Source organism: Pollachius pollachius, assembly GCF_949987615.1.
Source record: "Pollachius pollachius genome assembly, chromosome: 7".
Classification (NCBI taxonomy): domain Eukaryota; kingdom Metazoa; phylum Chordata; class Actinopteri; order Gadiformes; family Gadidae; genus Pollachius; species Pollachius pollachius.
In genome coordinates this window covers 14,198,114-14,214,665 of record NC_136940.1, presented here as the reverse complement: position 1 = coordinate 14,214,665, position 16,552 = coordinate 14,198,114, and positions in this window count along the sequence as shown.

Below are 16,552 nucleotides of genomic sequence, written 5' to 3'. Positions count from 1 at the left end.
AAACGAATGGAATTCACTCCCAAATGGTGGTTTATGCTTAAATAACCCTTTTGTAAGCATAATAACACGTTTGAATTGAAAGAAACAGAAATATTCAATTGTCAAGTTTTTATGCGTGCAAAATGCTTTTCAGAGCGAGAGAAGCACTTTTTGACCAACAATGTGATTCTGACCTTTCAATTTTGATATTGCTCAAAACTAATGGAATTCACTCCCAAATGGTGGTTTATGCTTAAATAACCCTTTTGTAAGCATAATAACACGTTTCCATTGAAAGTAACTGAAATATTCACTTTTCTAGTTTTTATGTGTGCAAAATGCTTTTCAGAGCGAGAGAAGCACTTTTGGACCAACAATGTGATTCTGACCTTTCAATTTTGATATTGCTCAAAACTAATGGAATTCACTCCCAAATGGTGGTTTATGCTTAAATAACCCTTTTGTAAGCATAATAACACGTTTCCATTGAAAGTAACTGAAATATTCACTTTTCTAGTTTTTACGTGTGCAAAATGCTTTTCAGAGCGAGAGAAGCACTTTTTGACCAACAATGTGATTCTGACCTTTCAATTTTTATATTGCTCAAAACTAATGGAATTCACTCCCAAATGGTGGTTTATGCTTAAATAACCCTTTTGTAAGCATAATAACACGTTTCCATTGAAAGTAACTGAAATATTCACTTTTCTAGTTTTTATGCGTGCAAAATGCTTTTCAGAGCGAGCGAAGCACTTTTGGACCAACAATGTGATTCTGACCTTTCAATGTTGATATTGCTCAAAACGAATGGAATTCACTCCCAAATGGTGGTTTATGCTTAAATAACCCTTTTGTAAGCATAATAACACGTTTGAATTGAAAGAAACAGAAATATTCACTTGTCAAGTTTTTATGCGTGCAAAATGCTTTTCAGAGCGAGAGAAGCACTTTTTGACCAACAATGCGATTCAAACCTTACAATGTTGATATTGCTCAAAACTAATGGAATTCACTCCCAAATGGTGGTTTATGCTTAAATAACCCTTTTGTAAGCATAATAACACGTTTGAATTGAAAGAAACAGAAATATTCACTTGTCAAGTTTTTATGCGTGCAAAATGCTTTTCAGAGCGAGAGAAGCACTTTTTGACCAACAATGTGATTCTGACCTTTCAATTTTGATATTGCTCAAAACTAATGGAATTCACTCCCAAATGGTGGTTTATGCTTAAATAACCCTTTTGTAAGCATAATAACACGTTTCCATTGAAAGTAACTGAAATATTCACTTTTCTAGTTTTTATGTGTGCAAAATGCTTTTCAGAGCGAGAGAAGCACTTTTGGACCAACAATGTGATTCTGACCTTTCAATTTTGATATTGCTCAAAACTAATGGAATTCACTCCCAAATGGTGGTTTATGCTTAAATAACCCTTTTGTAAGCATAATAACACGTTTCCATTGAAAGTAACTGAAATATTCACTTTTCTAGTTTTTATGTGTGCAAAATGCTTTTCAGAGCGAGAGAAGCACTTTTTGACCAACAATGTGATTCTGACCTTTCAATTTTGATATTGCTCAAAACTAATGGAATTCACTCCCAAATGGTGGTTTATGCTTAAATAACCCTTTTGTAAGCATAATAACACGTTTCCATTGAAAGTAACTGAAATATTCACTTTTCTAGTTTTTATGTGTGCAAAATGCTTTTCAGAGCGAGAGAAGCACTTTTGGACCAACAATGTGATTCTGACCTTTCAATGTTGATATTGCTCAAAACGAATGGAATTCACTCCCAAATGGTGGTTTATGCTTAAATAGCCCTTTTGTAAGCATAATAACACGTTTGAATTGAAAGAAACAGAAATATTCACTTGTCAAGTTTTTATGCGTGCAAAATGCTTTTCAGAGCGAGAGAAGCACTTTTTGACCAACAATGCGATTCAAACCTTACAATGTTGATATTGCTCAAAACTAATGGAATTCACTCCCAAATGGTGGTTTATGCTTAAATAACCCTTTTGTAAGCATAATAACACGTGTCCATTGAAAGAAACAGAAATATTCACTTGTCAAGTTTTCATGCGTGCAAAATGCTTTTCAGAGCGAGAGAAGCACTTTTGGACCAACAATGTGATTCTGACCTTTCAATTTTGATATTGCTCAAAACTAATGGAATTCACTCCCAAATGGTGGTTTATGCTTAAATAACCCTTTTGTAAGCATAATAACACGTTTCCATTGAAAGTAACTGAAATATTCACTTTTCTAGTTTTTATGTGTGCAAAATGCTTTTCAGAGCGAGAGAAGCACTTTTGGACCAACAATGTGATTCTGACCTTTCAATTTTGATATTGCTCAAAACTAATGGAATTCACTCCCAAATGGTGGTTTATGCTTAAATAACCCTTTTGTAAGCATAATAACACGTTTCCATTGAAAGTAACTGAAATATTCACTTTTCTAGTTTTTATGTGTGCAAAATGCTTTTCAGAGCGAGAGAAGCACTTTTGGACCAACAATGTGATTCTGACCTTTCAATTTTGATATTGCTCAAAACTAATGGAATTCACTCCCAAATGGTGGTTTATGCTTAAATAACCCTTTTGTAAGCATAATAACACGTTTCCATTGAAAGTAACTGAAATATTCACTTTTCTAGTTTTTATGTGTGCAAAATGCTTTTCAGAGCGAGAGAAGCACTTTTGGACCAACAATGTGATTCTGACCTTTCAATGTTGATATTGCTCAAAACGAATGGAATTCACTCCCAAATGGTGGTTTATGCTGAAATAACCCTTTTGTAAGCATAATAACACGTTTGAATTGAAAGAAACAGAAATATTCAATTGTCAAGTTTTTATGCGTGCAAAATGCTTTTCAGAGCGAGAGAAGCACTTTTTGACCAACAATGTGATTCTGACCTTTCAATTTTGATATTGCTCAAAACTAATGGAATTCACTCCCAAATGGTGGTTTATGCTTAAATAACCCTTTTGTAAGCATAATAACACGTTTCCATTGAAAGTAACTGAAATATTCACTTTTCTAGTTTTTATGTGTGCAAAATGCTTTTCAGAGCGAGAGAAGCACTTTTGGACCAACAATGTGATTCTGACCTTTCAATTTTGATATTGCTCAAAACTAATGGAATTCACTCCCAAATGGTGGTTTATGCTTAAATAACCCTTTTGTAAGCATAATAACACGTTTCCATTGAAAGTAACTGAAATATTCACTTTTCTAGTTTTTATGTGTGCAAAATGCTTTTCAGAGCGAGAGAAGCACTTTTTGACCAACAATGTGATTCTGACCTTTCAATTTTGATATTGCTCAAAACTAATGGAATTCACTCCCAAATGGTGGTTTATGCTTAAATAACCCTTTTGTAAGCATAATAACACGTTTCCATTGAAAGTAACTGAAATATTCACTTTTCTAGTTTTTATGTGTGCAAAATGCTTTTCAGAGCGAGAGAAGCACTTTTGGACCAACAATGTGATTCTGACCTTTCAATGTTGATATTGCTCAAAACGAATGGAATTCACTCCCAAATGGTGGTTTATGCTTAAATAACCCTTTTGTAAGCATAATAACACGTTTGAATTGAAAGAAACAGAAATATTCACTTGTCAATTTTTTATGTGTGCAAAATGCTTTTCAGAGCGAGAGAAGCACTTTTTGACCAACAATGCGATTCAAACCTTACAATGTTGATATTGCTCAAAACTAATGGAATTCACTCCCAAATGGTGGTTTATGCTTAAATAACCCTTTTGTAAGCATAATAACACGTGTCCATTGAAAGAAACAGAAATATTCACTTGTCAAGTTTTTATGCGTGCAAAATGCTTTTCAGAGCGAGAGAAGCACTTTTGGACCAACAATGTGATTCTGACCTTTCAATTTTGATATTGCTCAAAACTAATGGAATTCACTCCCAAATGGTGGTTTATGCTTAAATAACCCTTTTGTAAGCATAATAACACGTTTCCATTGAAAGTAACTGAAATATTCACTTTTCTAGTTTTTATGTGTGCAAAATGCTTTTCAGAGCGAGAGAAGCACTTTTGGACCAACAATGTGATTCTGACCTTTCAATTTTGATATTGCTCAAAACTAATGGAATTCACTCCCAAATGGTGGTTTATGCTTAAATAACCCTTTTGTAAGCATAATAACACGTTTCCATTGAAAGTAACTGAAATATTCACTTTTCTAGTTTTTATGTGTGCAAAATGCTTTTCAGAGCGAGAGAAGCACTTTTGGACCAACAATGTGATTCTGACCTTTCAATTTTGATATTGCTCAAAACTAATGGAATTCACTCCCAAATGGTGGTTTATGCTTAAATAACCCTTTTGTAATCATAATAACACGTTTCCATTGAAAGTAACTGAAATATTCACTTTTCTAGTTTTTATGTGTGCAAAATGCTTTTCAGAGCGGGAGAAGCACTTTTGGACCAACAATGTGATTCTGACCTTTAAATTTTGATATTGCTCAAAACTAATGGAATTCACTCCCAAATGGTGGTTTATGCTTAAATAACCCTTTTGTAAGCATAATAACACGTTTCCATTGAAAGTAACTGAAATATTCACTTTTCTAGTTTTTATGTGTGCAAAATGCTTTTCAGAGCGAGAGAAGCACTTTTGGACCAAGAATGTGATTCTGACCTTTCAATGTTGATATTGCTCAAAACGAATGGAATTCACTCCCAAATGGTGGTTTATGCTTAAATAACCCTTTTGTAAGCATAATAACACGTTTGAATTGAAAGAAACAGAAATATTCAATTGTCAAGTTTTTATGCGTGCAAAATGCTTTTCAGAGCGAGAGAAGCACTTTTTGACCAACAATGTGATTCTGACCTTTCAATTTTGATATTGCTCAAAACTAATGGAATTCACTCCCAAATGGTGGTTTATGCTTAAATAACCCTTTTGTAAGCATAATAACACGTTTCCATTGAAAGTAACTGAAATATTCACTTTTCTAGTTTTTATGTGTGCAAAATGCTTTTCAGAGCGAGAGAAGCACTTTTGGACCAACAATGTGATTCTGACCTTTCAATTTTGATATTGCTCAAAACTAATGGAATTCACTCCCAAATGGTGGTTTATGCTTAAATAACCCTTTTGTAAGCATAATAACACGTTTCCATTGAAAGTAACTGAAATATTCACTTTTCTAGTTTTTATGTGTGCAAAATGCTTTTCAGAGCGAGAGAAGCACTTTTTGACCAACAATGTGATTCTGACCTTTCAATTTTGATATTGCTCAAAACTAATGGAATTCACTCCCAAATGGTGGTTTATGCTTAAATAACCCTTTTGTAAGCATAATAACACGTTTCCATTGAAAGTAACTGAAATATTCACTTTTCTAGTTTTTATGTGTGCAAAATGCTTTTCAGAGCGAGAGAAGCACTTTTGGACCAACAATGTGATTCTGACCTTTCAATGTTGATATTGCTCAAAACGAATGGAATTCACTCCCAAATGGTGGTTTATGCTTAAATAACCCTTTTGTAAGCATAATAACACGTTTGAATTGAAAGAAACAGAAATATTCACTTGTCAAGTTTTTATGCGTGCAAAATGCTTTTCAGAGCGAGAGAAGCACTTTTTGACCAACAATGCGATTCAAACCTTACAATGTTGATATTGCTCAAAACTAATGGAATTCACTCCCAAATGGTGGTTTATGCTTAAATAACCCTTTTGTAAGCATAATAACACGTGTCCATTGAAAGAAACAGAAATATTCACTTGTCAAGTTTTTATGCGTGCAAAATGCTTTTCAGAGCGAGAGAAGCACTTTTTGACCAACAATGTGATTCTGACCTTTCAATTTTGATATTGCTCAAAACTAATGGAATTCACTCCCAAATGGTGGTTTATGCTTAAATAACCCTTTTGTAAGCATAATAACACGTTTCCATTGAAAGTAACTGAAATATTCACTTTTCTAGTTTTTATGTGTGCAAAATGCTTTTCAGAGCGAGAGAAGCACTTTTTGACCAACAATGTGATTCTGGCCTTTCAATTTTGATATTGCTCAAAACTAATGGAATTCACTCCCAAATGGTGGTTTATGCTTAAATAACCCTTTTGTAAGCATAATAACACGTTTCCATTGAAAGTAACTGAAATATTCACTTTTCTAGTTTTTATGTGTGCAAAATGCTTTTCAGAGCGAGAGAAGCACTTTTTGACCAACAATGTGATTCTGACCTTTCAATTTTGATATTGCTCAAAACTAATGGAATTCACTCCCAAATGGTGGTTTATGCTTAAATAACCCTTTTGTAAGCATAATAACACGTTTGAATTGAAAGAAACAGAAATATTCACTTGTCAAGTTTTTATGAGTGCAAAATGCTTTTCAGAGCGAGAGAAACACTTTTTGACCAACAATGCGATTCAAACCTTACAATGTTGATATTGCTCAAAACTAATGGAATTCACTCCCAAATGGTGGTTTATGCTTAAATAACCCTTTTGTAAGCATAATAACACGTTTGAATTGAAAGAAACAGAAATATTCACTTGTCAAGTTTTTATGCGTGCAAAATGCTTTTCAGAGCGAGAGAAGCACTTTTTGACCAACAATGCGATTCAAACCTTACAATGTTGATATTGCTCAAAACTAATGGAATTCACTCCCAAATGGTGGTTTATGCTTAAATAACCCTTTTGTAAGCATAATAACACGTGTCCATTGAAAGAAACAGAAATATTCACTTGTCAAGTTTTTATGCGTGCAAAATGCTTTTCAGAGCGAGAGAAGCACTTTTTGACCAACAATGTGATTCTGACCTTTCAATTTTGATATTGCTCAAAACGAATGGAATTCACTCCCAAATGGTGGTTTATGCTTAAATAACCCTTTTGTAAGCATAATAACACGTTTGAATTGAAAGAAACAGAAATATTCACTTGTCAATTTTTTATGTGTGCAAAATGCTTTTCAGAGCGAGAGAAGCACTTTTTGACCAACAATGCGATTCAAACCTTACAATGTTGATATTGCTCAAAACTAATGGAATTCACTCCCAAATGGTGGTTTATGCTTAAATAACCCTTTTGTAAGCATAATAACACGTGTCCATTGAAAGAAACAGAAATATTCACTTGTCAAGTTTTTATGCGTGCAAAATGCTTTTCAGAGCGAGAGAAGCACTTTTGGACCAACAATGTGATTCTGACCTTTCAATTTTGATATTGCTCAAAACTAATGGAATTCACTCCCAAATGGTGGTTTATGCTTAAATAACCCTTTTGTAAGCATAATAACACGTTTCCATTGAAAGTAACTGAAATATTCACTTTTCTAGTTTTTATGTGTGCAAAATGCTTTTCAGAGCGAGAGAAGCACTTTTGGACCAACAATGTGATTCTGACCTTTCAATTTTGATATTGCTCAAAACTAATGGAATTCACTCCCAAATGGTGGTTTATGCTTAAATAACCCTTTTGTAAGCATAATAACACGTTTCCATTGAAAGTAACTGAAATATTCACTTTTCTAGTTTTTATGTGTGCAAAATGCTTTTCAGAGCGAGAGAAGCACTTTTGGACCAACAATGTGATTCTGACCTTTCAATTTTGATATTGCTCAAAACTAATGGAATTCACTCCCAAATGGTGGTTTATGCTTAAATAACCCTTTTGTAATCATAATAACACGTTTCCATTGAAAGTAACTGAAATATTCACTTTTCTAGTTTTTATGTGTGCAAAATGCTTTTCAGAGCGGGAGAAGCACTTTTGGACCAACAATGTGATTCTGACCTTTAAATTTTGATATTGCTCAAAACTAATGGAATTCACTCCCAAATGGTGGTTTATGCTTAAATAACCCTTTTGTAAGCATAATAACACGTTTCCATTGAAAGTAACTGAAATATTCACTTTTCTAGTTTTTATGTGTGCAAAATGCTTTTCAGAGCGAGAGAAGCACTTTTGGACCAAGAATGTGATTCTGACCTTTCAATGTTGATATTGCTCAAAACGAATGGAATTCACTCCCAAATGGTGGTTTATGCTTAAATAACCCTTTTGTAAGCATAATAACACGTTTGAATTGAAAGAAACAGAAATATTCAATTGTCAAGTTTTTATGCGTGCAAAATGCTTTTCAGAGCGAGAGAAGCACTTTTTGACCAACAATGTGATTCTGACCTTTCAATTTTGATATTGCTCAAAACTAATGGAATTCACTCCCAAATGGTGGTTTATGCTTAAATAACCCTTTTGTAAGCATAATAACACGTTTCCATTGAAAGTAACTGAAATATTCACTTTTCTAGTTTTTATGTGTGCAAAATGCTTTTCAGAGCGAGAGAAGCACTTTTGGACCAACAATGTGATTCTGACCTTTCAATTTTGATATTGCTCAAAACTAATGGAATTCACTCCCAAATGGTGGTTTATGCTTAAATAACCCTTTTGTAAGCATAATAACACGTTTCCATTGAAAGTAACTGAAATATTCACTTTTCTAGTTTTTATGTGTGCAAAATGCTTTTCAGAGCGAGAGAAGCACTTTTTGACCAACAATGTGATTCTGACCTTTCAATTTTGATATTGCTCAAAACTAATGGAATTCACTCCCAAATGGTGGTTTATGCTTAAATAACCCTTTTGTAAGCATAATAACACGTTTCCATTGAAAGTAACTGAAATATTCACTTTTCTAGTTTTTATGTGTGCAAAATGCTTTTCAGAGCGAGAGAAGCACTTTTGGACCAACAATGTGATTCTGACCTTTCAATGTTGATATTGCTCAAAACGAATGGAATTCACTCCCAAATGGTGGTTTATGCTTAAATAACCCTTTTGTAAGCATAATAACACGTTTGAATTGAAAGAAACAGAAATATTCACTTGTCAAGTTTTTATGCGTGCAAAATGCTTTTCAGAGCGAGAGAAGCACTTTTTGACCAACAATGCGATTCAAACCTTACAATGTTGATATTGCTCAAAACTAATGGAATTCACTCCCAAATGGTGGTTTATGCTTAAATAACCCTTTTGTAAGCATAATAACACGTGTCCATTGAAAGAAACAGAAATATTCACTTGTCAAGTTTTTATGCGTGCAAAATGCTTTTCAGAGCGAGAGAAGCACTTTTTGACCAACAATGTGATTCTGACCTTTCAATTTTGATATTGCTCAAAACTAATGGAATTCACTCCCAAATGGTGGTTTATGCTTAAATAACCCTTTTGTAAGCATAATAACACGTTTCCATTGAAAGTAACTGAAATATTCACTTTTCTAGTTTTTATGTGTGCAAAATGCTTTTCAGAGCGAGAGAAGCACTTTTTGACCAACAATGTGATTCTGGCCTTTCAATTTTGATATTGCTCAAAACTAATGGAATTCACTCCCAAATGGTGGTTTATGCTTAAATAACCCTTTTGTAAGCATAATAACACGTTTCCATTGAAAGTAACTGAAATATTCACTTTTCTAGTTTTTATGTGTGCAAAATGCTTTTCAGAGCGAGAGAAGCACTTTTTGACCAACAATGTGATTCTGACCTTTCAATTTTGATATTGCTCAAAACTAATGGAATTCACTCCCAAATGGTGGTTTATGCTTAAATAACCCTTTTGTAAGCATAATAACACGTTTGAATTGAAAGAAACAGAAATATTCACTTGTCAAGTTTTTATGAGTGCAAAATGCTTTTCAGAGCGAGAGAAACACTTTTTGACCAACAATGCGATTCAAACCTTACAATGTTGATATTGCTCAAAACTAATGGAATTCACTCCCAAATGGTGGTTTATGCTTAAATAACCCTTTTGTAAGCATAATAACACGTTTGAATTGAAAGAAACAGAAATATTCACTTGTCAAGTTTTTATGCGTGCAAAATGCTTTTCAGAGCGAGAGAAGCACTTTTTGACCAACAATGCGATTCAAACCTTACAATGTTGATATTGCTCAAAACTAATGGAATTCACTCCCAAATGGTGGTTTATGCTTAAATAACCCTTTTGTAAGCATAATAACACGTGTCCATTGAAAGAAACAGAAATATTCACTTGTCAAGTTTTTATGCGTGCAAAATGCTTTTCAGAGCGAGAGAAGCACTTTTTGACCAACAATGTGATTCTGACCTTTCAATTTTGATATTGCTCAAAACTAATGGAATTCACTCCCAAATGGTGGTTTATGCTTAAATAACCCTTTTGTAAGCATAATAACACGTTTCAATTGAAAGTAACTGAAATATTCACTTTTCTAGTTTTTATGTGTGCAAAATGCTTTTCAGAGCGAGAGAAGCACTTTTTGACCAACAATGTGATTCTGACCTTTCAATTTTGATATTGCTCAAAACTAATGGAATTCACTCCCAAATGGTGGTTTATGCTTAAATAACCCTTTTGTAAGCATAATAACACGTTTCCATTGAAAGTAACTGAAATATTCACTTTTCTAGTTTTTATGTGTGCAAAATGCTTTTCAGAGCGAGAGAAGCACTTTTTGACCAACAACGTGATTCTGACCTTTCAATTTTGATATTGCTCAAAACTAATGGAATTCACTCCCAAATGGTGGTTTATGCTTAAATAACCCTTTTGTAAGCATAATAACACGTTTCCATTGAAAGTAACTGAAATATTCACTTTTCTAGTTTTTATGTGTGCAAAATGCTTTTCAGAGCGAGAGAAGCACTTTTGGACCAACAATGTGATTCTGACCTTTCAATGTTGATATTGCTCAAAACTAATGGAATTCACTCCCAAATGGTGGTTTATGCTTAAATAACCCTTTTGTAAGCATAATAACACGTTTGAATTGAAAGAAACAGAAATATTCACTTGTCAAGTTTTTATGCGTGCAAAATGCTTTTCAGAGCGAGAGAAGCACTTTTTGACCAACAATGCGATTCAAACCTTACAATGTTGATATTGCTCAAAACTAATGGAATTCACTCCCAAATGGTGGTTTATGCTTAAATAACCCTTTTGTAAGCATAATAACACGTTTGAATTGAAAGAAACAGAAATATTCACTTGTCAAGTTTTTATGCGTGCAAAATGCTTTTCAGAGCGAGAGAAGCACTTTTCGACCAACAATAAGATTCAAACCTTACAATGTTGATATTGCTCAAAACTAATGGAATTCACTCCCAAATGGTGGTTTATGCTTAAATAACCCTTATGTAAGCATAATAACACGTGTCCATTGAAAGAAACAGAAATATTCACTTGTCAAGTTTTTATGCGTGCAAAATGCTTTTCAGAGCGAGAGAAGCACTTTTGGACCAACAATGTGATTCTGACCTTTCAATTTTGATATTGCTCAAAACTAATGGAATTCACTCCCAAATGGTGGTTTATGCTTAAATAACCCTTTTGTAAGCATAATAACACGTTTCCATTGAAAGTAACTGAAATATTCACTTTTCTAGTTTTTATGTGTGCAAAATGCTTTTCAGAGCGAGAGAAGCACTTTTGGACCAACAATGTGATTCTGACCTTTCAATTTTGATATTGCTCAAAACTAATGGAATTCACTCCCAAATGGTGGTTTATGCTTAAATAACCCTTTTGTAAGCATAATAACACGTTTCCATTGAAAGTAACTGAAATATTCACTTTTCTAGTTTTTATGTGTGCAAAATGCTTTTCAGAGCGAGAGAAGCACTTTTGGACCAACAATGTGATTCTGACCTTTCAATTTTGATATTGCTCAAAACTAATGGAATTCACTCCCAAATGGTGGTTTATGCTTAAATAACCCTTTTGTAATCATAATAACACGTTTCCATTGAAAGTAACTGAAATATTCACTTTTCTAGTTTTTATGTGTGCAAAATGCTTTTCAGAGCGGGAGAAGCACTTTTGGACCAACAATGTGATTCTGACCTTTAAATTTTGATATTGCTCAAAACTAATGGAATTCACTCCCAAATGGTGGTTTATGCTTAAATAACCCTTTTGTAAGCATAATAACACGTTTCCATTGAAAGTAACTGAAATATTCACTTTTCTAGTTTTTATGTGTGCAAAATGCTTTTCAGAGCGAGAGAAGCACTTTTGGACCAACAATGTGATTCTGACCTTTCAATGTTGATATTGCTCAAAACGAATGGAATTCACTCCCAAATGGTGGTTTATGCTTAAATAACCCTTTTGTAAGCATAATAACACGTTTGAATTGAAAGAAACAGAAATATTCAATTGTCAAGTTTTTATGCGTGCAAAATGCTTTTCAGAGCGAGAGAAGCACTTTTTGACCAACAATGTGATTCTGACCTTTCAATTTTGATATTGCTCAAAACTAATGGAATTCACTCCCAAATGGTGGTTTATGCTTAAATAACCCTTTTGTAAGCATAATAACACGTTTCCATTGAAAGTAACTGAAATATTCACTTTTCTAGTTTTTATGTGTGCAAAATGCTTTTCAGAGCGAGAGAAGCACTTTTGGACCAACAATGTGATTCTGACCTTTCAATTTTGATATTGCTCAAAACTAATGGAATTCACTCCCAAATGGTGGTTTATGCTTAAATAACCCTTTTGTAAGCATAATAACACGTTTCCATTGAAAGTAACTGAAATATTCACTTTTCTAGTTTTTATGTGTGCAAAATGCTTTTCAGAGCGAGAGAAGCACTTTTTGACCAACAATGTGATTCTGACCTTTCAATTTTGATATTGCTCAAAACTAATGGAATTCACTCCCAAATTGTGGTTTATGCTTAAATAACCCTTTTGTAAGCATAATAACACGTTTCCATTGAAAGTAACTGAAATATTCACTTTTCTAGTTTTTATGTGTGCAAAATGCTTTTCAGAGCGAGAGAAGCACTTTTGGACCAACAATGTGATTCTGACCTTTCAATGTTGATATTGCTCAAAACGAATGGAATTCACTCCCAAATGGTGGTTTATGCTTAAATAACCCTTTTGTAAGCATAATAACACGTTTGAATTGAAAGAAACAGAAATATTCACTTGTCAAGTTTTTATGCGTGCAAAATGCTTTTCAGAGCGAGAGAAGCACTTTTTGACCAACAATGCGATTCAAACCTTACAATGTTGATATTGCTCAAAACTAATGGAATTCACTCCCAAATGGTGGTTTATGCTTAAATAACCCTTTTGTAAGCATAATTACACGTGTCCATTGAAAGAAACAGAAATATTCACTTGTCAAGTTTTTATGCGTGCAAAATGCTTTTCAGAGCGAGAGAAGCACTTTTTGACCAACAATGTGATTCTGACCTTTCAATTTTGATATTGCTCAAAACTAATGGAATTCACTCCCAAATGGTGGTTTATGCTTAAATAACCCTTTTGTAAGCATAATAACACGTTTCCATTGAAAGTAACTGAAATATTCACTTTTCTAGTTTTTATGTGTGCAAAATGCTTTTCAGAGCGAGAGAAGCACTTTTTGACCAACAATGTGATTCTGACCTTTCAATTTTGATATTGCTCAAAACTAATGGAATTCACTCCCAAATGGTGGTTTATGCTTAAATAACCCTTTTGTAAGCATAATAACACGTTTCCATTGAAAGTAACTGAAATATTCACTTTTCTAGTTTTTATGTGTGCAAAATGCTTTTCAGAGCGAGAGAAGCACTTTTGGACCAACAATGTGATTCTGACCTTTCAATGTTGATATTGCTCAAAACTAATGGAATTCACTCCCAAATGGTGGTTTATGCTTAAATAACCCTTTTGTAAGCATAATAACACGTTTGAATTGAAAGAAACAGAAATATTCACTTGTCAAGTTTTTATGCGTGCAAAATGCTTTTCAGAGCGAGAGAAGCACTTTTTGACCAACAATGTGATTCTGACCTTTCAATTTTGATATTGCTCAAAACTAATGGAATTCACTCCCAAATGGTGGTTTATGCTTAAATAACCCTTTTGTAATCATAATAACACATTTCCATTGAAAGTAACTGAAATATTCACTTTTCTAGTTTTTATGTGTGCAAAATGCTTTTCAGAGCGAGAGAAGCACTTTTGGACCAACAATGTGATTCTGACCTTTCAATTTTGATATTGCTCAAAACTAATGGAATTCACTCCCAAATGGTGGTTTATGCTTAAATAACCCTTTTGTAAGCATAATAACACGTTTCCATTGAAAGTAACTGAAATATTCACTTTTCTAGTTTTTATGTGTGCAAAATGCTTTTCAGAGCGAGAGAAGCACTTTTTGACCAACAATGTGATTCTGACCTTTCAATTTTGATATTGCTCAAAACTAATGGAATTCACTCCCAAATGGTGGTTTATGCTTAAATAACCCTTTTGTAAGCATAATAACACGTTTCCATTGAAAGTAACTGAAATATTCACTTTTCTAGTTTTTATGTGTGCAAAATGCTTTTCAGAGCGAGAGAAGCACTTTTGGACCAACAATGTGATTCTGACCTTTCAATGTTGATATTGCTCAAAACGAATGGAATTCACTCCCAAATGGTGGTTTATGCTTAAATAACCCTTTTGTAAGCATAATAACACGTTTGAATTGAAAGAAACAGAAATATTCACTTGTCAAGTTTTTATGCGTGCAAAATGCTTTTCAGAGCGAGAGAAGCACTTTTTGACCAACAATGCGATTCAAACCTTACAATGTTGATATTGCTCAAAACTAATGGAATTCACTCCCAAATGGTGGTTTATGCTTAAATAACCCTTTTGTAAGCATAATAACACGTGTCCATTGAAAGAAACAGAAATATTCACTTGTCAAGTTTTTATGCATGCAAAATGCTTTTCAGAGCGAGAGAAGCACTTTTTGACCAACAATGTGATTCTGACCTTTCAATTTTGATATTGCTCAAAACTAATGGAATTCACTCCCAAATGGTGGTTTATGCTTAAATAACCCTTTTGTAAGCATAATAACACGTTTCCATTGAAAGTAACTGAAATATTCACTTTTCTAGTTTTTATGTGTGCAAAATGCTTTTCAGAGCGAGAGAAGCACTTTTGGACCAACAATGTGATTCTGACCTTTCAATTTTGATATTGCTCAAAACTAATGGAATTCACTCCCAAATGGTGGTTTATGCTTAAATAACCCTTTTGTAAGCAAAATAACACGTTTCCATTGAAAGTAACTGAAATATTCACTTTTCTAGTTTTTATGTGTGCAAAATGCTTTTCAGAGCGAGAGAAGCACTTTTTGACCAACAATGTGATTCTGACCTTTCAATTTTGATATTGCTCAAAACTAATGGAATTCACTCCCAAATGGTGGTTTATGCTTAAATAACCCTTTTGTAATCATAATAACACGTTTCCATTGAAAGTAACTGAAATATTCACTTTTCTAGTTTTTATGTGTGCAAAATGCTTTTCAGAGCGGGAGAAGCACTTTTGGACCAACAATGTGATTCTGACCTTTAAATTTTGATATTGCTCAAAACTAATGGAATTCACTCCCAAATGGTGGTTTATGCTTAAATAACCCTTTTGTAAGCATAATAACACGTTTCCATTGAAAGTAACTGAAATATTCACTTTTCTAGTTTTTATGTGTGCAAAATGCTTTTCAGAGCGAGAGAAGCACTTTTGGACCAACAATGTGATTCTGACCTTTCAATGTTGATATTGCTCAAAACGAATGGAATTATCTCCCAAATGGTGGTTTATGCTTAAATAACCCTTTTGTAAGCATAATAACACGTTTGAATTGAAAGAAACAGAAATATTCAATTGTCAAGTTTTTATGCGTGCAAAATGCTTTTCAGAGCGAGAGAAGCACTTTTTGACCAACAATGTGATTCTGACCTTTCAATTTTGATATTGCTCAAAACTAATGGAATTCACTCCCAAATGGTGGTTTATGCTTAAATAACCCTTTTGTAAGCATAATAACACGTTTCCATTGAAAGTAACTGAAATATTCACTTTTCTAGTTTTTATGTGTGCAAAATGCTTTTCAGAGCGAGAGAAGCACTTTTGGACCAACAATGTGATTCTGACCTTTCAATTTTGATATTGCTCAAAACTAATGGAATTCACTCCCAAATGGTGGTTTATGCTTAAATAACCCTTTTGTAAGCATAATAACACGTTTCCATTGAAAGTAACTGAAATATTCACTTTTCTAGTTTTTATGTGTGCAAAATGCTTTTCAGAGCGAGAGAAGCACTTTTTGACCAACAATGTGATTCTGACCTTTCAATTTTGATATTGCTCAAAACTAATGGAATTCACTCCCAAATGGTGGTTTCTGCTTAAATAACCCTTTTGTAAGCATAATAACACGTTTGAATTGAAAGTAACTGAAATATTCACTTTTCTAGTTTTTATGTGTGCAAAATGCTTTTCAGAGCGAGAGAAGCACTTTTGGACCAACAATGTGATTCTGACCTTTCAATGTTGATATTGCTCAAAACGAATGGAATTCACTCCCAAATGGTGGTTTATGCTTAAATAACCCTTTTGTAAGCATAATAACACGTTTGAATTGAAAGAAACAGAAATATTCACTTGTCAAGTTTTTATGCGTGCAAAATGCTTTTCAGAGCGAGAGAAGCACTTTTTGACCAACAATGCGATTCAAA